This window comes from Hibiscus syriacus, unplaced genomic scaffold (assembly GCF_006381635.1).
Source record: "Hibiscus syriacus cultivar Baekdansim isolate YM2019G1 unplaced genomic scaffold, ASM638163v2 tig00110435_pilon, whole genome shotgun sequence".
Lineage (NCBI taxonomy): Eukaryota > Viridiplantae > Streptophyta > Magnoliopsida > Malvales > Malvaceae > Hibiscus > Hibiscus syriacus.
Genome location: NW_024062736.1, coordinates 282,572 through 307,796, shown reverse-complemented (window position 1 = coordinate 307,796; position 25,225 = coordinate 282,572). Strand labels below are relative to the sequence as shown.

General features: G+C 34.1%; 2 pseudogenes; both read left to right on the top strand.

The window, feature by feature from the left end:
- Positions 1 to 6,919: 6,919 nt before the first annotated feature.
- LOC120125642 lies at positions 6,920 to 10,500 on the top strand (annotated as a pseudogene).
- A 6,131-nt stretch (positions 10,501 to 16,631) lies between these two features.
- LOC120125643 lies at positions 16,632 to 17,772 on the top strand (annotated as a pseudogene).
- The last annotated feature ends 7,453 nt before the right edge of the window (positions 17,773 to 25,225 follow it).

Here is a 25,225-nt window from a genome sequence, read left to right as displayed (position 1 = left end):
TTCTAGAGTTAATGACTTTGATTTGGTTATATATATATATATATGGTATTATAGAAAAAATTGGAATTAAACTAAAATTATACAGACGATAATAAAATATTTAAATATTTTACGGTGAAATTATATGTATCAAATCTTTGAAAATGATATATATTAGTAATAAGGGCTGTTATAAAATATTTAAAAAATTAAAATTAAAAATAAAAACCACTATTCGTATCTAATATGGTATTTTATTAAGATTTTAAAAATAAAAATTAATTACGAAATGTTTAAATATTATTTGAAGTCGGTCACAAATGTCACCTACAGAATTTAACCTTTTTATTAAATTTATAATCAGACCAGTTGCCATGTTTCCCTTATTTTCTTATGCCTTTGCTTTTATGTCTTGCTTTGTGATCAAAGTGCTAATTTTTTTCCCCTTCTCTTTTTAGTTTTGGCCTTTAAGTGACCTAATTGCTCCTGTTGCACCTTCCCAGCACTTAGTTTTCAATGCCAAATCCCCTAAATTACCAACATTTTGTTTGCTTTTGCGGCTCCTGATAAAAAAAACATGTTTTGTCAAATAGAGTTATATTCTCTACAGCTCTAAAGTTCATTTGTGATTTCAGACCAAACATTTCTTCATTGCTTTTTTTTTTTTTTTGGTTCTTTAATGGCAACCGAATATGCTCTGTTTGCTTTTTCTTTTTCTTTGAAAGATTGATATTGAATTTGCTCAACCATGTAAAGTATATTATTTCTACTAATGCCTTTCATTACCCAATATTAACCATTCATAAAAGCAGGATTTATCTCTACTAATTAAGCCTTTCAGTATCCAAGTTTGTATTTATAATAATATAAAAGGTTAACGAGAAAACCTATTTTAAGCAGAGAATGAAGAGAGAGAGAGATAAAAAAGAAGAAAGCACCACAAAGGCAAAGCTACAGCCCCTTCCCCAATCACCATCATGTTCACCAGCGGAAGGAAAGAAAACTCTGGTGAGTGCAGCAGCACAGAGCTTTTTCAATGGTCATTTCCCCATTCCATGCACTATTTCTATTGAACACTTATTGGTCTCTAGTGTTTAGAATTGGTGGACTTTCTCATCATTGCTATTCGCTACAGAATAAAGATGTGGGAGTGGAAGAGTAAGCCCCCTCTCTTTTCCAACCAAATCATTCTTCCTGGAAATTCTGTCTCCATGAATTTTGGCCATTTAATCATCCAAATTTTGCATGCACAATTTTTATTACTTCATCATGCAGATTTCTTCTACGACCCTATTTTGTGGTTTATGCTTTCTTAATTTATTTGAGTTATTTTCATAATTATAATCATATTTATATAGATTTAAACAACAGTAATACGTAAACACATCCATAATTTGTAGCATTTTGAACTTACTATGTAACATATCCTGACACAGGCTGCCGACAACTCCATAAAACTATGCATTTGCTGCCTGGAACAATAATGTGGGTATTCAAATGAGAATCTCGTGGAGAATAATAAATGTTCATAAGATGGTCAGATTAAATAATTAAATTATTTGAAACTCCGTGCAGCAAATTCAACAACATAAGTAAGATATACTTAATTCCCTTAAATTTGAACGACTTCCCTCAGGCTTTCTCTAAAATAATTGCTAATAATCCAATACTTTAGTCAGCTACAAAGAACAATAAGTGTTTCAACTTTGGAGTTGCTTTGTGTTTGTATTTAATTAAAGTAGCCCCGCCTATTTCACAAAATTTTCATTTCTTTTTGTTCCTTAACAACAGATTCACCAAAAGTAAATGATAAAACTGTGTGCCCTTTACCCAAAAATCTATCTATTGATTGACTTTCTGTTTAGTTTTTTTAAAATTATTTGTATAGTTAGATGAGTTTACTTGGATTGAATTAAATAAAATATAATTTAAAATATATTCTAAATAATAAATTTAATTTTTATATTTAGATGTTTGAGTAAAATTTAACTTTTTTTTTACTATATAAATTTAATGGGATTAAAATGCTGCAGAAAATCTGTTTCCTGTGGACAAAGAAGACTTGAAGGGTGGATTCATTTAATGCTGCAATTAAAGAGAAAATAGGAAATGCCAATTGGCAAGGTGAGTCTTTATAGATTAAAAAAAAGTACTTAAACAGCCAAACTTGACTAAGCAAATATTCTCCCACTCTTCAAAAGGTTTATTCAGACAATCGGATATAAAGTATGTTCTTTTAAGGGTCCCTTCACTCATCATTTGCACAATATCAACTTTGACACAAATTGCCCTGTCTTCAATTTTTTATTAGTCATCAAATTTTCAAGTAAATCTGGATTTATTTTTATTTTAATCTCATTTTTATTACTAATTCCCTAACTAGACAAGCAAATGAATGAATATGTATAGTTGCATTTTAATTTAAAGTAAACTACACCTAAGGTCAATTAATTACAATTTTAGTAATAAATATGTCACTTTTTTATAAAATTATAAATAAATTATTTAATTAACTCTGTCGTTACAATTAGAATGAACATCTAATGTGTTGTGATATTATAATAGTTGAAGTCCTTGAAACTTACATGATAGTTTAACCATGTGATCATAATAAGAAATAACTCAATAAACTTAATCTTTCATATTCAAAAAATTATATCAATTTATTTTTTTATGATAGTGTCAAATCAAATGAGTCAATCATATCAGAATCATAGTTAGATAGTTATATTGGGTCATGAAACAAGAATAAATTACTTTTAAATTTTTATTATTTTAAAAAAGTAATATAATATTAATGAGAGAAAAACAAAGACTAAAATGATGAAATTGTTAAACATGAAAGATTTAATTTTTTGAATTATTTTATAGTAAGAGAAAATTGATAAATTATATAAATTATAAGGACCAAACCTGTTATTTATATTAAACCGCAACATCATTCTATATAATATTTTACTATAGAGTGATATATTATAGTTTCTTTTAAAAAATATTTATTATTAAATTTATAATTAAATGATATTTAATGTAGTTTATCACTCACTTTTTTGTTTTATTTTATTTATCTAAAAGCAAAAGGTAAAGCAAAAAATAAAAGATCATATATTGTACTGTATCCTCCATAGTTTTTGAAATTTTATTTTTGTTTTTATTTTGAAAATGATAATTTGTAATTGGACATTGATTTGCCATAATAAATCCCATTGGGCCATACTTGTCTTTAGCAAAAAAATTCTAATAGTATAATTTTATTATTATTATTTTTATTCTGAGGGACTGTACAACAAAAAGTACATGCATTAATTCATTATGCTAAAGTTTTGATATGGCACATAAGGTTGATGTTTAAAACTACTCAAACTAATAATAATTAGAGAAAATAATTTCAGTGACAAAAAATGTCTTATAATATACGATTTTAATCAACTTCTTTTGGATTTGCCAAAATGACCAACTAAATCGCAATACGATCGATAATTCGCAACGCGATCTCCGGTATCGCAAATCAGTTTCCAGATTCGTAACGCGAACTTCGATTATCGCATTGCGATTTACATATTCGCATTGCGATAGTCTAAGTTCGCGTTGCGATAGTCGAAGTTCGCGTTGCGATAGTCCAAGTTCGCGTTGCGATTTATTCCAAATTTGTTGCGATAGTCCAAGTTCACGTTGCGATTTATTCCAAGTTCGTTGCGATAGTCGAAGTTCGCATTGCGATTTATTCCAAATTCGTTGCGATAGTCGAAGTTCGCATTGCGATTTATTCCAAGTTCGTTGCGATAGTCGAAGTTCGCGTTGCAATTTATTCCAAATTCGTTGATTTATTCCAAGTTCGCGTTGCGATTTATTCCAAATTCGTTGCGATAGTCGAAGTTCGCGTTGCGATTTATTCCAAATTCGTTGCGATAGTCGAAGTTCGCGTTGCGATTTATTCCAAGTTCCGTTGCGATAGTCGAAGTTCGCGTTGCGATTTATTCCAAATTCGTTGTGATAGTCCAAAATCGCAACGACTGGTGGTATTGCATTTGTTTCTTAAGAATTTTCTCTAAAAATATAGTATTCGCGCGGACGTGTCGAATACATGTATTACCACGACCACGACCACGAGACGGCGGCGGCGGCGGTGCGCGAGAGTCTCCCTTGTTCTCTATCACTCAACAAGGAAATGGGAAAGCCAAGCATTAAATATCATTCCCAATAGTGTTTCCAATACTATGTGAGATTGAGCATTACCAACACTTGTTCCCAATACTATGTAGGATTGAGCCTTAAATAGTGATATTATTTTTGAATGTTTTGCTTAAAATTGCAATAATCGCGATTGATTGTAGATTGACTTTTAATTATGACATATTTAATCGTATAATACTAATGCAATTGGTTGCTGATTCAGTTGTTTTAAGGTGCATGATTATTAATTGTTTCCTGAATAATCACATTGTATTGAAAACAAGTGTTGGTAATGCTCAATCCAACATAGTATTGGAAACACTATTGGAAATGGTATTTAAGGCTTGGCTTTCCCACTTCCTTGTTTAGTGATAGAGAACAAGGGGGACTCTCGCGCGCCGCCGTCGCCGCCGTCCGTCTCGTCTCGTCTCGGGTCGTGGTCGTGGTCGTGGTCGTGGTAATACGTGTCTTTGACACGTCCGCGCGAATACTATCTTTTTAGAGAAAATTCTTAAGAAATAAATGCAATACCACCAGTCGTTGCGATTTTGGATTATCGCAACGAATTTGGAATAAATCGCGACGCGAACTTGGACTATCGCAACGAATTTGGAAAATCGCAACGCGAATATGTAAATCGCATTACGATTTCGCATTGCGATAGTCGAAGTTCACGTTGCGAATCTGGAAACTGATTTGCGATACCGGAGATCGTGTTACGAATTATCGATCGCATTGCGATTTAGTTTGTCATTTTGGCAAATCCAAAAAAATTAGTTAAAATCGTATATTATAAGACATTTTTTGATCACTGAGGTTATTTTATATATTAATTAAATACGTGTACGTACTTATTTATAGCTACAGCTTAACCAAATAAAATAAAATTGAATAATTTATATAATTATTTTACTTAATAATAAAAAATTATAATTATTGTATAAAACACATTAGACCAAAGCATATTCCATTTCATAAATTTAAAAAATGGTAGGGCCAGCAAAAGAAGCAATGCAGTGACAGGTGAACAGAGACCAGATTTCGGGCAGTGATAAGGTCTCACTGCTTCAACAATTAAAGCCAGCAGTGTGCAGTGTTTTTTGCCTTTAATTTTTACCCACCATTGCTCTATTAATGTGCTCCACTACCACCTGTATATTTCCTTCCTGAAATTTCGGTCTTCTAATTTAAAATAATAATTTTATTTTACTAGCATATAATCATTCCAATTTACCCCTTAATATTGGGAACTTAGAAAATTTCATTTGTTTAGCGTTCCAACCAAAATCATGCAGGCAATGTTTATTTCTAACGTAGAAAAGTGAGATTTGTAAGCGGAATCGATTTCTATGAGTGCTATTTTTCTTATTATTCTCAAGGTAGGGATGAAGATAAGGAAGCCGAGGAGAGTCGATCGGCACCCAATGAAGCCGAGACCCTCGAATGTAGATATTTTGAAGATATTGACGATCTAAAAATATTTTCGAATATAGATACATAAATGTTAGTAATATAACTTTTTATTATTGAGTAAATTTTAAGTTGAATTTATCTGTAAAATAAATAATTAATTGAATTTAAATTTAAAGACAGGCACATGTTTATCCTCGTAAAATTGTGGATCCACTGTTGGTTTTTGGGTTCTAAAATTCTGTGTAATATTCACTAGTTAGGTTAAATTATTGTGGATAAAAAAAGGAAAAGATGGACAATAAAAGATTATTTAGAAATATGATATATGTTATAATAAATGGTAAAGTCGTTCGTAGTTATTGATAATTTTATTTCATTTTCAAAATATTTTGAGATGAAATTATAAAATTAAAAGTGCAATAAAAATATTTTTTAAATCAAGCTATTGAAGTGAGACCATGATTTTTTTTATTAAACTATAAATACATTGTAAAATTTTGAAAAACTATAATTTTATGTTCGAATGTTTGATTGAGATGATTTTTTAGGTCTATATAACTTATCAATATTCACGGCATTTTTATATTAAGTTGAATGTACAATTTGACTTTAAATTTTCTAAAAATTTTCATTTTACTGTTTATACTTTCTTTTAAAGTTTTACAATGCAATTATAAAAATTTAATTCCTTAAACTTAATCTTTAACTTAAAGGGATACCTTTTGACAATTCCCATTTTTAATGTCTCAACTCTCATTTCATTATAATTATATTAACCTTTTACTTTAACCTTCATCCTATTTTTTAATTTTTTATATAGATCCACATTTCTCTAAATAAAAAATTATTCACGATATACCCCTAGTTTTGACAATTAATTATCATAAAAATAAGAAATTAATAGTAAAAAATAATAAATAATGTCAGCTAACATAAAAGTTCAATTAAGTATCCTAAAGTTACACGTATTTTGTTTGTTTTTGTTTTTTATAGTTGAAGAAAAAGGAGCATTACGATCCCTGCAAGTATTTAAGTTGAAAGTTAAAGAGAGAAAGAATGAGAGAGGTTTTTGTTTAAAACTGATGGACATTTGGGGGGGAGGTATCCAGCAGGAATCAATCAGGCTTCCCTTGGTCGTAAGAAGAACTACAGCGACTACCATCTTGTTTTTTGGCTGCCACTAGTTTCAGAATAGGATGGTAATATACTTTTTGTTTATTTTATATTTTTTTGAAAAATAAAATAAATTACTACATCTTTTAAATTTTGTTAATATGTTTTGGGATCTTTAAAAGAAAAAGAGGAACACAAAAGAGGAAATGAAGAAGGAGCGTAGGGTAAAAGCAAATAAGAGGTCTTTCTCATACACAGATCCCAATGGATGCAGGATGTATGCCCAGCATTAGCTTGCTGGAACTCTTTCTCTCTTTCTTTCTGTAGTTTAAAGGAACTTGCTTTGTTCCTCTTTAGAAATGTTTTCAATGAGATAAAAAAGAATCACAGAGAGAGAGAGAGAGTCTCATGCATATGGATAGATTCAGTTGCAGGAGCTTTGGATTTGTTTTAGAGGAGTTCTTAGATTGGTCAATTTACTTCTGATGCTACAAAACCAGTCATCAGTTTCTTCTTCTTATTTCTTGGCTCTTCTTCTTTTTATGATTATGATTATTTCTTTTTATGATTATGGTTGTTTTTATGATTATGTTATTTGTTTCCCAATGATTGAGTTGCTCGTGCACTAACTGGAACTCTCCAACTTGCCTAGAATCATTACTGGGTTTTTTAAGCAGCACCACAGTGAAGAAAATGAAGTCCATGAGCAATGATGATAACAATAGCAACACAAACTGGTTAGGTTTTTCTCTCTCTCCAAATATGAAAATGGAGGTTAGCAATCAAGAAGCTCATCGCTACGCACAGTCTGCTTCAGCTTCAGTTGCTGCTGCTGGGGCAACTACAGCAGTTCCATCAAGCTTTTTCCAATCTCCATCTCATCTTAATTATGGACTATATTATGGAGTTGAAGGAGAAAATGGTGGCTGGTATTCTCACTTTCCTGCCATGCCACTCAAGTCTGATGGGTCTCTATGTTTAATGGAAGCTCTTGGCAGGTCACAACAACCACAAGGTAAATTAGGTTCAATACTTGTATATTATACTGGGTTTTTTTTTATGTGTTTTTGTTAAACTTCTGGCCTTTCTGGGTCTAACTTTTGGTGTAAAGCAATGGTTCCTACTTCAACTCCAAACTGGAAGATTCTTCGGGGGTGCAACCATGGGGACCCATCATTACGAAAGCAGTGACAGAGAAACTATGGCTTTAAGTTTGGACAGCATGTATTACCACCATCAAAATCCCGGTCAAGAACACAACAACCAGAATTGCTTAGACCACCTGCAACAGTCCTCCAGGCAGCTGCACCACCAACAGCAGCTTGAAGCCCAACAACAGTACCCTTATTACTATGGGTATAGGAACCAAGAAATGTTACTAGGAGAGGAAGCTAAAGAAACCCAAGTTACAGACTGTAATCTCCAGGCCCCAACAGTGACAGATGATGGTGCACCGGGCATGAAGGACTGGGTTTCAAGGAACTACTCCACTGAGCATGCAATGCATAAGAAGATGATTGGCTGCATGGGTGATAATGGAGCTGAATGGCTCTATTGCTGCAATAGCATATGGAGATTACAGCCTTTGAGCTTGTCCATGAGCCCTGGCTCACAATCAAGCTGTGTTACTGGTTCACAGCAAATCTCACCTTCTGCAACCGACTATGCAGTTTCCATGGAAACAAAGAAAAGAGGGCCTGAGAAGGTAGATCAGAAGCAAATAATCCATAGGAAATCCATTGATACTTTTGGTCAAAGAAGCTCTCAATATAGAGGTGTCACAAGGTTAGTGTTTTCCTTTTATCTTTTTAATCCTGTTCAATATCCTTCTGTCTTGTATGCTTTCCTCGAAACTAGTTTGTCTTGAATCAATCTTTATGTTTTAACTAAAAATAACTTTTCCTTTTTTAGAAACCAAAGTTTTTTTTATCTGTAAAAAAGATTCATTTTTATTACTGTTTTTTGTTTTTGTTGTGTTTCTGGCCACTCAGACACAGGTGGACTGGAAGATATGAAGCCCATCTATGGGACAACAGTTGCAAGAAGGAAGGGCAGAGCAGGAAAGGAAGACAAGGTTTGATTCCTGAAATTATATCCTCTATTTTTATTTATTTGTTTTTGTTCTTGAACTGATTTGTTTTCCTTTTTTGACTTGGGTTTTGCTTATAATGAAATGATGATTCACAGTTTATTTAGGTAAGCTTTTCTGACATTATTAATAATTATCGACGTATATTACGCTTGAACTTTGAATCTGTCATGTGCTGAATAGGAAGTGATTCCAAAATCTTAATCTTTAGGTGGTTATGATATGGAAGAGAAAGCTGCAAAAGCTTATGATCTAGCTGCACTCAAATATTGGGGACCCTCCACTCACATCAATTTCCCAGTAATTATCTAAATCTCATTTTTTCAAATCTAATGGTTCCTTTCTTTTTATGGTACTGAAATGATAATTATGGTGTTTTTTTCCCTGTTAGTTGGAGAATTACCAAAAAGAACTTGAAGAAATGAAGAACATGACAAGACAGGAGTACGTAGCTCACTTGAGAAGGTACAATCTTTTCCCATGTGTAGTGCATGGATCAACAGTGTACACTGTGTTTTTCATGATGATTTTATCAAATTTCATAATTGAACCATGCAGGAAAAGCAGTGGATTCTAAGGGGAGCTTCAATGTACAGAGGAGTGACAAGGTCTTCTAATCAAACCACAATTATATGATAGCTAAACTGTAAAAATCCCATCATTTCAGCTCAATTTTCTCATTTCTTATATATATATATATATATTAAGCAGACATCATCAACATGGAAGATGGCAAGCTCGGATAGGAAGAGTTGCAGGGAACAAAGACCTTTATCTTGGAACATTTAGTGAGTTTCTTTGGGTATTTTTTGTTTAGTAATGTGTGTTTTTATTGACTTACGAGAGGCCAATCTTTGAGCTCTTTCGGCTCTTTTGAAGCAACTAGTCATGCTTCCATGATTGATCTGGAGCTTTTCCCCCCAAAAGAAAGATACAAACAGAAAAGCAAAGTGAAAAAGAAACAACGGCTTTAAGGCTGTTTGTCCACAAACATGCACAAAAAGGAATGTGAATGTAATTTCAAGAATGATAATTTTTACTTTGTTTAATTTCAGGCACTCAAGAGGAAGCAGCCGAGGCTTATGACATAGCTGCCATCAAGTTCCGTGGGGTGAATGCAGTGACTAACTTCGACATCACAAGGTACGATGTTGAAAGAATCATGGCTAGCAATACCCTTCTTGCTGCAGAACTCGCTAGGCGAAACAAAGATATCGGACCAAGTAATGAGACCATCAACCACAACCTTCTAAATGATAACATCAATGGTGAAACCAATAACATACCGCAGAATAACAATGGTGTTCAACCGGAATGGAAAATGGCCCTTTATCAGTCATCTGATCAGCAACTTGAGATGAAACAGCCGAATATCATTGAGAACTATAAGACTCAAGCTTTCCCATTGGCACCGGAAACCATGATTGCGGTTGACACGATCAGTTCAAGCCACAGAGAGGTGGATGAATCGAGCAAGATGGGGACTCACTTGTCCAATACTTCTTCATTGGTGACTAGCCTGAGCAGCTCAAAAGAAGGTAGTCCAGATAGAAACAGTTTACCCATGGTGTTTCCCATGCCTCCTCCGGCATCCAAGTTGTTCACCAGTTCGGGAAACACTGTGAATTCTTGGATTCCTTCAGCTCAGCTGAGGCCTGCAATTTCCGTGCCACAGATGCCAGTTATTGCTGCCTGGACAGATGCATAGATTAGACGTTTTGGGGTATAGTAGCTAAAAAAGTGTTTTTTTTCATGGAATTAAAAAAAAATCAGGGAAAAAAGAGAGGGAGTTTGGGTTTTCTTCTTTTCTTTTATTATGATATTTTCGTTGCTGAAGAAAATCGAGGTGTTAATGGAGGGGTCTACATGGACCTGTAATGAAGAAGAACAAACTTTAAAGTTTTAAAATCATATCCTTTGAACGTCTCATATGAAGATCTCGAGTATAAAAATTGGCATAGAGGGAAGCTTTAAAAGACAATATGATTGAAGTGTATGAAATGATATTGGCAATATTCATAATTGGATTCAACTTTTGATCGGTCCTCTTAAGTACAGAAACAGCTCAGGATGTGTCCCAATAATGCAAAAGCTGGTCTTCCAACTTTGGTGCCTTTGACCACAATATCTCTGATCTCAAACACCCTTTAGTGTTCTCTATAACATCATCATTACAATTTCAGCTTTCTCCAAAGGTAAACAAATGCCGGGGGGGGGGGGAGTAGTGAAAGCCTTCCCATGTCTAATTGTGAAGGGGTTTCTTCGACGATCAGTCAATTAGGTTTTGATTGATCGATCATCATTTGTTTTTCACTCTTTTCCGTAATCATTATTTCTTCCCTTTCATGGCTACATGCACATGTGCGGACTCAATGCTTTCATAACAGGATCGCAACATGATCAAGTTTAACGGATTGAAAAAAAAAAAGTTAAACAACCATCGATATTGTAAACAAGTAAAGGGTTTTATTCTGATAATATAAACAAGGCAAAGGTATTATAATTTAGGGATAATGTAAAAAATTATCTCTAACATTTAATAAAATATTTTTTTTATTAAAATACGTTTTATTTTGATGTAAAATATTCTTTGTTTGGAAAGAAATAGTTAGTTGACTAATAATTAACGTTTATCATTGACGTTATAAGTCCTATATATCCAAAGTGATGATGTGGAATGTAACATGTTATCACCTCCGTACATGTAATATGTGTTATGTCATCACTTTGAACATGTTATTTGTATCATGTAACCACTTTGAACAAGTGAAATGTGTCATATGCCACATCATTATTTATGTACATGTGACATGTGTCATGCCATAAATTTAAACACGTGAAATGTATTAGATCATCATTTATATACATGTGGTATGTGTCACGTTATTAGGGATGGCAAACGGACGGGTCGAGTGCGGATACCCCTCACCTATCCCCATACCCACTTAATATTTTCAAATTCACCACCCGCCCACCACCCATGATGGGTAACATTTTTCAAATCCACGCCCGCTCATGCGAGTACATTCTCAAATCTATCCCCACACCCACAACCCAACTGGAGACGTACCCGGCTAGACCCGCTTGACAACAACCTTAAGTTATACATAAGCAACAAACATAAAACAAACACGTCCACTAACAAGCATAATAAAATAAACCAAGGGTTGTCTGAGTTAAGTGTTAACATAGATCTTAAAGTACATAAAACACCATAATAAAAGACATAATTAAAGCTTAGAAACATAAATGACAAATACATAATATTTTTGTTCTTTGGCACAACATTCTCAAATTTCAGGCAATACTTGTGACATCTGTTACTCCAGTATTACAATCATCATTCTCTATTTCCTCTAATTGAGAGTGCTCCAATTTAAATTCACTACTACCTACATATATAATAGAAGGCAAAACTAATATAAGTTAGTAACTAAACTTTAATAAGATAATTAAGCACAATTTGACAACTAACACAAACTAAATAATAATATTACCTTTAATATTGGCTCAAAGCTAATATAAGTTAGAAACTAAACTCTAATAAGATAATTAAGCACAATTTAACAATATTAAGATTTATAAATTAGTCTTTAAAATTATACCTAAATTCATAATGGTCCAAAACTTAATGAGTATTTAGTGGGCGGGCGGATGCGGGGGGTAAGGTCCCAAACCCATCACCTGCCTACTACCTGCGACAGATACCACTTTCTAAATCCACACCCATCCACTACCTACTAAAGTTATACTCATCTCCGCCCCAATTGAAGCGGGTACGGTGCGGAATCCATAAAATTGTACCCGTTTGCCATCCCTACATGTTATCACTTCGATCATGTAGCATGTGTCATGTTATTACTTTGTACTCTTAAAATTTATCATATCAACTACTAACGTTAATATTTAGTTAACTAATGATTATCATTAGACTAGAGACTATTTTATTCAAAACTGAAACGTAAGTAATAAAATACAAAATAATAAATAAAACGATTATTTTACGAAAGGTATAAATTAATTTTTAACATTCTTCTATCACTTACGGATATTATGTCGACGAGTCCATATTTTCCTCTTTGAATGCTTACCAACTATAAAAGAATTGTCATTGTATTACCACTCTAATAACATTGTGGGTTTCATTTTCCAACATTCAGTTCCATTAATCTAGTGGATTCTACGTTCTACATACAATCAGCAGTGACGTTTTATTAATTAAACAAGTTGACAGCTTGAAACATGGAGATTAAAAGAAAAAGAATAGTTGAAAACATTTGATCATGTTGGCAGAGATTATGTAATCGCATAGTAGATTCATTGTCTTTATTGCTCAAAAGCATACTTTTCCTGTATTAACCGCACTTTCTGCATAAGACAATTAAGCATATCTTGATTGCCAAAAGTGGGATGTGAGAAGATTGATTTTTAATTATTCTTGAGACTTTTTGTTGTCCTTTTTCTATATTACACCTACTCTTAATATCACTGACTGGTACTATATTAACTTCATTTTCGAATTTTAACATTTAATTAAACATTTTTATATTAATCACTAATCATATTTATTATAAACCCTTTAACCAATCAAGTTGTGTAAGTGGTTGAAAGGGATTGTTGGTATCTCTTGTTTTAATTATTCTTGAGACTTTTTGTTGTCCTTTTTCTATATTACACCTACTCTTAATATCACTGACTGGTACTATATTAACTTCATTTTCGAATTTACATTTAATTAACATTTTTATATTAATCACTAATCATTTTATTATAAACCCTTTAACCAATCAAGTTGTGTAAGTGGTTGAAAGGGATTGTGGTATCTCTTGAGGTAATAATTCAAGTAGTTACGTCTGCAGGATGTCTGCGTTGTCAATAGTTAAGAAAGATTTTGGACCGAAACTATTAAAAAAACGAATGAATCACAGGAAACTGGATTTAGGAGAGGAAATAAAGAGGTAAATATCACCGACCAAGGTCCAATTAAGAAAAAGGGAAATGGTGTTGATTTGAAGCTTGCAATCAATGAGAACATGAACATGAGTTGTCTGCTGTCCCGCCATGTTTTTATGTTTTTTTTTATTCTGTCTTGGGGGCCCATTGTATCACGGTTGGGCTTTTCCCACGGGTGAAGTTGACACCAGTAGACCACAACAATTTTTCGGCTCACACCAAACCACACACCTTGCATATTGTTCTTCTTTTTTGGATCACAAGTTGATATGATATTTGCAAAATTGTCTGATTCTTGTATGAATTTTCCTTTCATAATTTTAATATTTATATACATCTTATAAGGTTGCTGAAAGGGGGGCCACTTGTTCTTGGCTCCAGGTTCTCTAAGGAAGTATGAAGGAATATTTTACAACTGTATCTATTGTCGAGGCCTGTGAAAAACTTTGAGTCAACAGGTTTCATGGGCAGCGACAAGACAGGGGTAAGACTTCTATCATTTTATTAAAGGTAGCGTAGAGTGCGTACATTATCATGTTTAAAATGGAAGAAATAGTAGTTTGGTGGAGCTACAAGGAGTATTTTTATTTGGTTAGTCGAGATTATAAGATTGGGGTAAATGTTTTTGTTATTACTTTTACTCACTTCAGGTAGGTTGTTGGTTATGTTGTAATGTAGTCGATTTTTGCATTGTTGCCAATGAAATTTATCAATTATCAATCGATTGTTCTAATGGAAGAGACTGACTTTTAAACAAAAAAATCACTGATTCGTATCTTGAAGATTACAATTAGAGCAAACTGAGTTTGGAGGGTCGCCCCGTAAAAGTCTCTACAAAATCCAATATTGATTAATTAATCAATTGAATACTTAATTAAAGAAAAGTTGCTGAAGGGTATGCTTAATCTAGAGACAAACAAATGTACAATTAAACTCACTTGGAATTTCAGAACATCATTTAACCCCATGGTGCTCACCTACCAAATAATGATTTGTCCTAAATACCAAATAATTCACCATATGTATTTATTTGTCCTTGTAAGTACCTACAAAGTTAAGGATCGAAGTTGGCAAGAGTTTGGTTTTGCCATCAATCAAAGAAGAGAAAGATATTTTATGTTGGGCTGTTCGCTTAGGAGAAGAAAAGGCCTCAACAAAAGAAAAGAAATCATTAATGGGTCATTAGAAGTATTTCATTTTCATTCGGTCAGGAGAGAAAACCCTTCCAACACTGTGTTGGTTTGTAGGCGTTCACTTGGGGTCCCTTGTGAAGGACCATCCTTGGGGGACCATTGAAGCCCAACTAAATTCTAGACCTTCAAATCTTCCAAACCCAAAATTCCATTACTTTTACAGTTTTACGACAAACCGTACAGTAAGAGTACATTAATTGTTTAAACAGAGCTATGCTCGTGTATTTGCTTGTTTTGTTACTTTTTTATTGGCTGTGAGTGCCATTGAGAATACGAATCACATCTTTAAATTTTTAATATAATTTTTTAAAATTTGTATCTCTTAATGCGAATTTTTACATTTGTTGTGTGTGCGTGTATAGTAAATTGCGTTAGTCCTAAGCTCCATTTAGATGAGGATGTGGATATAGTGTATACACGATGCCAATAAAATTGTTGCGTGACGCCTTTAATTTCCCGGTTTCTTCGTGAAGCTGTTGCCTCTTGTTTCAAGCAATACAAAATTGTAGCCAAGAAACTGTATTTTATTTTTTATAGTGAACTGAGCTTTGTGGCAACCAAGGAGACTATAGTTTTGACTACCAAAAGCAAATCATTTATAATGTTTATCTGATTTGACTACCAAGCATGCGTTGTGGTCTGTCTTCACCAATGAAGCTTGCCCAAGCTAAAATCATTTTTTTTTTAAAAAGCTTGGCTTTTGACAACGAAACTTGGGTTTCATTTGCTGTAAGATCCAAGATAACAAATTTTAATGGTTAGGAAAGAGAGAAAGTCATGACAGCTCAACCGGCTTTCGGAGCACTCAAAGGAACCGTACATCATTTTCCCCCCTCTCTAATTGATTTGATTTCAATGTGAATCAATCATAAGCACACATTTGTTCGGTCCCACTTTAAATGGTTAGTATCAGAAGAATGTGTCACGTTAATTACCACACGGGCTTATTTGGTGATGTCAATTCATGCTGTTTTCCTTTCCTTTCCTTTCCTTTGTTTATTTATTTCAATTTTAATGTAAGAAAAATAATTATATGTAGAAAATAATTACAAACCGACTTATTTACTTACCCATTGACCCAAAAAGGGTTGACAAGTCAATGTGATACATAATCTTTCCATTCCTTGTTTAGGCATGGAAATGGGAAACATACTGATGTGTAAATAACAAAAAGTCAACGGCGAAAGCTAATGTATTAATGCTTTATAATTAACGGTTTGGAGATGAACAATCCAAATTATTGACACAAATATCTTTGGATTAATTCTTTCAAGCTAATGTTTAAATGCTTTTTTTCGAAAAAATAATAAGTGGTTGTCAGTAAGATGGCGGGCAAAGTCTGGTTTGGTCTTTCGTTGTTTTTGCCTCATCGTTCCTTTTCAGAGTTCAATGTATCAATCAATCCCTCATCGACAAGCTACAACACTTGTCTGCTGCTTTACACTGTTACTTCCCTACAGTTATTATTAAATGACCAAATCAACCCTTTTGACACATCCTCTCTATAAGATGTGTTGTCATTATGCTTAGGTCTCAGTTGCTCAGCTCTGTCAGCCCCACCAGTTCTTCCCCCTCACTTTGGCCTCAATATTTCACTCTGTCACTGTCACCAATGCCCTATTACCTCTCTCTTGCCTTTCTAACATGTGCCTATAAATTTTAAACAGAACAACAGGGCTTTTATGCAACTTACACCTTTTTCCCCTCTGCTAATCCCTAATCTATTATTTTCTTTGTTGTTACCTTGTAGGCTTGTACCGTTACAATAGCGAAAAACAAGAGGAGTTGGTGGTAAGAAGAATAAAAGACTTGTCCTTTTACCCTTGCCATTTGCTAATGCTGTTTAATCTTCTTAATCGGGACTGTATCGTATCAGAAAGCCATCAAAGACTCCTTTAAAAGTCGAAAGATCCTGAAATTCAGGGGGGAGGAAGAGAAAAAAAAAAGCTTGAAGCTTGAGCTCAAAGACATAACATTTTGTTTCTTTTTAATGGGTCTGCTAATTCTCTTTCTACTAACGTGCGCCGCACTTCCATTGGCTTCATCAGATCCGAACGACGAGGCGTGTTTAACTCACTTGAGCCAAACTCTGAGAGACCCATTAAACAACCTGCGGAACTGGACCAGGTCGACCTTCACAAACCCTTGCAGCGGCTTCACTTCTTATCTGCCCGGTGCCACTTGTAACAATGGCCGAATCTACAAGCTTTCCCTTACGAACCTCTCCCTCCAAGGCTCCATCTCGCCTTTCCTTTCCAACTGTACCAATCTTCAGTCGCTAGACTTGTCTTCGAACTCCATCTCAGGTCCCATCCCGGAAGATTTACAATATCTAGTCAACCTGGCAGTGTTGAATCTCTCGGCGAATCTTCTCGAGGGAGAGATCCCACCACAGATTACGTTTTGTGCTTATTTAAACGTCATCGATCTTCATGACAACTTGCTCACCGGTCAGATTCCTCAACAATAAGGCCTCCTAGCACGTTTGTCTACTTTCGATGTCTCTTACAACAAGCTGTCGGGGCCAATACCGGCATCTTTAGGGAACAGAAGCGGGATCCTACCAAAGTTCAATGCTACTTCCTTTGAAGGAAATAAGGGTCTTTATGGATACCCTTTGCCACCAATGAAAAGCAAAGGATTGTCTGTTTTAGCCATCGTTGGAATCGGATTGGGAAGTGGACTGGCTAGTTTGGTGCTTAGTTTCACTGGAGTTTGTATTTGGTTAGGATTACAGAGGAAAAAATGGCTGCCGAAGAAGGCAAGGTTAGTCAACTCATGCCCGATTACTGAGTTTAAACGCAAAAGCTTGAAAAAAATTTCAAGGTATGTCTTGTTTAGAGCAGTCTCTTTCTTTTTGGAGAGCTTTTCATCATCTTCTTTTAGGGCTTATAATATTTGTTACCAACAATTATCATCAACAATGTATAGTTTCTTACTGGTATTAATCATCTTCTTTGTCCCTAGCTTTTTCCGCATTCATTTGTTTTGATAAAGATGAATAATTTAGTGTATGCAGTTTTGAAACTTCATGTTTAGTTTTTGTTCAAGTCTGCATAAATTTGCAGAATCAGTGGGGGATGATAAATGAAAGAACTGCGCCCTGAAATTTTGTCTGCTGTTTCTGCTGCCAAATAAATTATAGATTATAAAAAAGGATAAATTATAGTAATGGTCACTGAACTTTTTTAAAGTTTTCATTTAGGTCCCCTAACTTTTAAAACTTGCAATACAGTCTCTTAACTTTTAAAACTTGCAATACAGTCCCCCAACATTTAGTCATTTGCAATATGGTCCCCGACCGTTACACTGTCGTTAATGCGTTTGCAATATGGTCACTAAACTTTTCAGATACTTGCATTTAGGTCTTCCAACTTTAAAAGTTACAACACAGTCTTCAATTTCATTTTAAATCCAAGTTCATTTTCGATCTGAATTTCTTTTTTTTGCTTCTTTTTCTCATTTCCAGCGTACTTTTCAGTTAGGGATAAATGAGAAATTCTAATATAATTTGAATTATGTGAAGGTGTTAACTTGAATAAGAGTCCATTGAGAGAAGACCCGACTAAGAGACTATCGGGACCATCAACGATTTAAGGTGTAATGTTATATACAAGTCATCTCAGGTGAAGCATAAATGTTCGATGAAATGCTTGTGAGAAAAAATAGGGTTAGAAATGCAGAGTTGACAAATACTACTAAGATGAACTAAGTATCATTGTTGAAAGTCACTAACAAAGCTGTAATTATTTTGTATAAATGACATATAATAATTTATTCGTTTAACCCTTGTAGTTAAATATTTTCTAACAGATGATCAAATATAATGAAATCTCAAACAACACATTCACCTCTCAATCTCTTTTGCAACTCGAAAGGCATCATGACAGGGTAAGTAACTGCTCCAAATTTACTACATTGTCATGATGTCTTTCGAGTTGCGTGCATACAAAATTGTCTTATAAAGTTATAATTCAATACAATTCAATTGTAAAATTTTTAAAACATGTAAAAAATCCAATTCGTTCACGATATATCAGTCCCATAATCAACATGAACTTATTCAAAAGAATACAAGCTCACAGGACGCCGAAAACCATAGGTCGGATCAATACAATTCCCAGTAAACTAGTACCAGCAGTATTTCGGATTGAGCCTGGCGATTTCACTATGTCGATACTTACAATCAATTCCCTTATTTAAAGAAAAACCAAACAAGAAGATAAAAAAATTAGCGTATGACCCTATTTTACTTTTATATTGATGGACTAAATATCTTTCATAAGGAGTACTAAAAGTTTTGATTAAGTAGAAAGAAAGAAAATTAGATGGTTTTGGTTCAAAACTAACACTGAATATCCAGATCATTGACATGCAACTCCAGAAACATAAAAATTTTAACAGAAAACACACAATGCGAGCTGGAAATGGAAAAGTGTCAAAGAGGAAAAACTTACTTCCGGATAGCTCAAAAGAGAAAATAAATACCTTATTGCAAGTGAGTGGAGATGCCGAGAAATAAAAAGCTGAAATACAGAACACTGTTTGGGTTTACAATTTTACATGGCAGAAAATTGAAGAACAAAAAACAGACGAGAGTGCATGTGATCGAAAGAGACTGAGAGATGAATGCGTTGTTCCAGATTTCATTATATTTGATCATCTGTTGGAAAATCTTTAACCACAAGGATTAAACGAATAAATTATTATATGTTATTTTTACAAAATAATTCCAGCTTTGTTGGCGACTTTCAACAATAATACTTAATTCATCTTAGTAGTATTTGTCAACTCTGCATTTTTAACCCATTTTTTTCTCACAAGTATTTCATCGAACATCTATGCTTCACCTGAGATGACTTGTATCTAACATTACACCTTGAATCGTTGATGGTCCCGATAGTCCCTTGGTTAGGTCTTCTCTCAATGGACCCTTATTCAAGTCAATACTTTCACATAATTCAAAGTTATATTAGAATTTCTCATGCATCCCCGACTGAAAAGTTACACTGGAAATGAGAAAAGGGAAACAAAAAAGGAAATTCGAGATCGAAAAAGAATTTGGGGTTTAGAATGAAATTAAGGAATGTGTTGCAAGTTTTAAAAGTTAGGGGACCTAAATGCAAGTACTTGAAAAGTTCAGTGACCATATTGTAAATGTACTAACAACAATATAACGGTAGAGGACTATATTGCAAACATATTAAATGTTTATGGACTGCATTACAAATTTTAAAAGTTAAAAGACCCAAATGAAAGCTTTGAAAAAGTTCAATGATCATTACTATACTTTACCTAAAAAAAATACGAGTGGTGGGGAACGTCACATGCCTATTTTTTATTGTGCTTGCATTTAATAAAGAATGCACTTCAACCTACTCGGGGTTTTTGTTGTGCTTTCCCAGTGTGAGCTGGTGAGAGACCAGCATCTTCACATCACATGCGTATCTCATTTCTAATACCATAATTAATCGTCATTTTCATAACTTAAACAACAGAAATTTGTGTATCAAAATTTACAACATTTAAACTTATACTTTTGTTTTTTAATTTTATTTCGTGGGAGAAAAAATCATTTGATTAGTAAAAAAAAGTAAATTTTGTCAAAATTGTTAAAATAAAATCGATTCGTAGAACATTGTATTATGCGTCAAAATTGCTAGTATAGTTATCTATTCATTTTATCTCTCCGTATTTTTTTAAAAAAAATAAATGCAATAGAATTGATAACAAAAAAATATTTAACATAAAATAACTTAAATAATAAATACATTATTTTAAAAAAATCGAAACAACACATGTATGAGGCGATTTAACCCAAAATTAATCCTTACATGAAATAATAACCTGTCATGCACTGTTTCGTAAAATTTACCGATCTAGAACCTATTTATGTGGACCATTTGACTATTGCAAATGGTTATTACGAGTGGTTCATAAGGAACGGGAAACCGTTCATACTTTTCGAGGAAGTACGAGGCGGGAACATTCATCGACGTCGACAAAGACGTCCACTGTCACAACATCATCGCCCCCGACTCATGAACAGAGAGCAAGCGCTTCCGGTTAGTCCTCAGCTACAGAATCGGAACCTTCACAGCAACCACCGTCTACATTGATATACATTCCACAGTCGTTTAGATGGCACCGCAATCATATCAAATACTACCACCGTCGTTTCCATACCAGATGCCGCCACCGCTGCAGAGTTATATGACACCTCCTATAGGATATTATATTTTCATGTTTGCATATCCAACTTGAGGTTCATATACTGGTTATTTGGCGGGTCCAACTTCACTACCAATGGTCGCGCACAAACACCTCATGTACAATTTTCTCACTCCTCGATGTCGGTTCTTTTCGCAGTTTTCCCAGTTTTGTTGTATAGTTTTCTTGTTTAATTAATCGGTGATGCTCAAATAACATTAACTTAAAGTAAATGAAAATTAAATTACATAAACTTAGCTTTCATAAACAACAACTACATCAAGCACAACATCAATGGTTACTTGATGACAAAATAGATGGACATTTTTTCCTACTGTGTCCTATGTTTCTACAATACCCACATCTTTTGTTTTCTCTAGACGTTTCTCGAATATTCATATCACAATGAATTCGAGTAGATTTTGGACGAACGAGCTCCCTTAATAAGGACGAATCTGGTACAATCAGAAGCCAATTATAAACCTTATTAGGGTCTTTCTCATTACCTATGGGAGAAACTCAAATCCATATACCTTAAACACTTCTGAAAGTAGGTATACCAGATTTACAAAATGGTTATAGTCTTGATGGGTATACGAGGAAACTGCTATAACATGAGAGCATGGATACTTCAGAGCTTGAAAAAACCCACAGTCGCACCATTTGTCTCGTAGATTAACTCTGAACGAGTAAACTTGAATCACTTGAAGAGGTCGCGAGATCTCTGTGACACGAAACAATTCATGGGTTCTAGAGAAACTTGTTACATACATTCCATTTGATGCATCAATTCTTTTTTGTAGATATGTAACTAATCTAGGGTGATAGACATGACCGTTTTGCATCCAAGTTTGAGCTTCTCCCCCGAGCTTGGCAAAAAGTGCTATCAAACGAAAATATGTCATTTTTACCAAAGTCGTTAATGGTAAATGACGTGTATCCTTTAAGGTCGAATTGATAGCCTCAACCAAGTTGGTTGTTATGTGTCCATATCGATATCCACCATCATATGTATTTGTCCATATTTTTTATTGATGAGTTGATGTAATCGTATAATTCCTCGTTCTTTCCTCGCAACTCTTGAAGCATGGACTCAAATGTTTGAGGTAGTAGTTCGTAACCTAAGCATCAAATATAGAACTTACTAACTTTGTTTCCATAAAAAATGCAAATGATTGACAAATAAAAAATAACATTTTGATATACCAATGTGCACAAGTAATTGACGCTCATCATTATTCTTGAACATTCCATGATAGTTTGGAGCAATGTGTTGGAAACATTACCAATGTTAGACATAGAGTGGTTGCCACATTGGACCCAAAGAATCCATTGATGTTTTGATCTCAGCTCCGCGATATGAAATGACACATATTTTTCCCTCGTGATAACATGTAAGCTTAAGTTTCTGAAAAAAAACCCAAGAATCTGTATATTCTCCTTCAAGAAGGGAAAAAACAACTGGAAGTATGTTGCGATTACCATCTTGGACAACTGCCAATAGTAAAACTTGCTTGTATTTTCCATACAATAATATTTCATCGATTTGGATCACGGGCTTGTAGTATTTCACAGCATTAATGCACTGTGGGTAAGTTCAAAAAAACCGGTAGAATTGACATCGATCATAAAGTACTCGATCATTGTGGTATACATGACAAGTTTCGAAGTCGATAATTGTCTCAGGATTCAATATGCGCACCACCTTAAACCAACTTGATAGTTCGTTGTAAGATACATCACATTCGACGTGAAGTTTTTTAATGGAATTCTGCTTTGTCTTCCATGCTTTCATGTATGAGACAGTATACCTATACTGCGATTGTATAGTTGAAATCAGCACAACTATAGCTATATGGGAGTTTGCTTTTTCCATGGGCATAATGGTTTGGCAGTTAATGTCGGAGTCCAAGTTGGGATGATCCTGGTTGATCTCTCCAGCACAACATGTGTGAGGACCATTGTATATTGTTAGTTCTCATATATTGTTTTTCCTCTTCCTCTTCGATACGCAAACCATCCAATTTCATCCGTTATCACGTTAGACACAGTGAAAAACATATTTTTCGGTGGTAAAGCGATCGACTATAGACTGAACATAATTACGAATATTGTAATTCTTAATTGTCATCATCGCTTCTTCTTTGCATGAAAACTCCATTCCTTTATTTAACTCACCATCATTGACTGATGAGTTAAATTCATAGTCACCGACATTAGGCATATCCGCTAATTCTGGTTCGTACAGTGCACCATAGTCAGATTTATACATGTGTGTTGGAGGTTCAGTGTGTGTACCGTATTTGTCGGAACTTCATCTACATCATCATCATCGGAGTCTATGTTGAACTACGGTGATTCTGGGTGAACGAATAGTCCAGTCTCAGCACCATCCGTACCTGGATCACGAAGAGGTTCTTCTGGTGGAGATTAGAGTTCCTCCATGTTGTCGACATTTAAGACCAACAAGTTGGTAGTTGCATGTCTTCCCCTTGAACTTGAAGGCATCTCGACATTGAGGTCGAAGAAGCTCGCAGTTGAATGCCTCCCCCTGGAGCTTGAAGGCATCGTGTCAAATGGGTACTGCACAGATTGTTGCGTGGAGGGCATCTCTATATTCAGGTCAAAGAAATTGGCAGATGAATGCCTCTCCCTTGAAATGAACGCGATGTTGTCATACGGATTGTTTGTGGAGTCACCTCGGTACAGATCATAAGAAGTTGCTCATGAATGTCTCCCTATTGAACTAGATAGGGTGGCACTATGATGTGCGAGTTAAAATCATTACATATTATATGAGTTAGGTTGTCAACTTGATTAGCTTGTTAAGCCAGCCCATAGTGGGAGCATAATGACATACCATGAACAACACGTATTTCAACAAATTTCACATACATCTCTGTATCAATGTCTGCATAATGATTTTGAGAATCAAACATCATTGCAACATTGTCATCGTTCGATAGTTCGAATGCTGTATAAGATAACGAAAACACCGATGTATGAAATCTGTACTGAAGTGATGACAGTCTTCTAAATACGTCCAACATGAACCTTCCTTTGAATCTTCGTTATCAGCTCCTCAAGAGTTATGTTTCTCTTGAAGGATGTTTTGACATAATGATTTGATGTGAACACGATGTCGGTTTTATTTTCCCGAATTTCTCCATCATAGTAAACAATAACTAAAATAAACGTCATTATGAGAATTTGAAAGATTGAGAGTATTGTATATGCAAAAAAAACAATAGATGAAATACGTTTAATTAAATAAATAGTATATGAATTAAAATATAACCTAATAAAAAATTTAAAAATTTTCACAATAATTTAAATAATATAATTTTATATTGTTACCGTATCAGCAAAAATATCTCGACGTATGATCTCACTTTCTAATTTTACAACCGTAAAAAATAATAGAAAATAATTAGTACAATATTTTTTCAAATAATCATATATAAAAATATATATATTAAAAAAAATTTACAACGAAAAATTTGAAGGAACTAGTGAAGCAAATATATAAGGAATTGATGTGGTGATGTTTACGGTTGAAGGGTGTTATTTATAGGCGATGGGAAAGTTTAAAGGACGAGATATTCAGAACCAATAATGAAAGGCGCGGATGGTTATCCACGCCTTACTGGCACATGTCAGATACCCCAGAAAGGTGCGGATGACAATCCGCGTCTGCCATTACGTGCGCCAGCTCAAATAAGGCGCGAATGACCATTAAAGGGTGTTAGATCAGTAAAATTTGGCGAAACGTTGCCTAACTTGTAATTATTTCCTGTCAGGGTGATTTTTGGGTAAAATCACCCATGTATGAATTGTTGGAAAATTGTGATAAATTTGAAATTTTGAGGCATATATTCTAAGGGTAAAGATTGATAATTGAATAATAAATTTACATATTCATATTCTACTCCGTGAGATCTTTACGACAATATCTTATATGCTCAAAATGGTTGAGTGATGAATGAGAAATTGATGTTCAAAGTAGAGTACATGTAAATTGTGAAAAGGAAAATGAAAAAACACATATCCCACATTGGTGGGATAAAAAGCTAGGGAATAGTTTATATACGCAAACCCACTG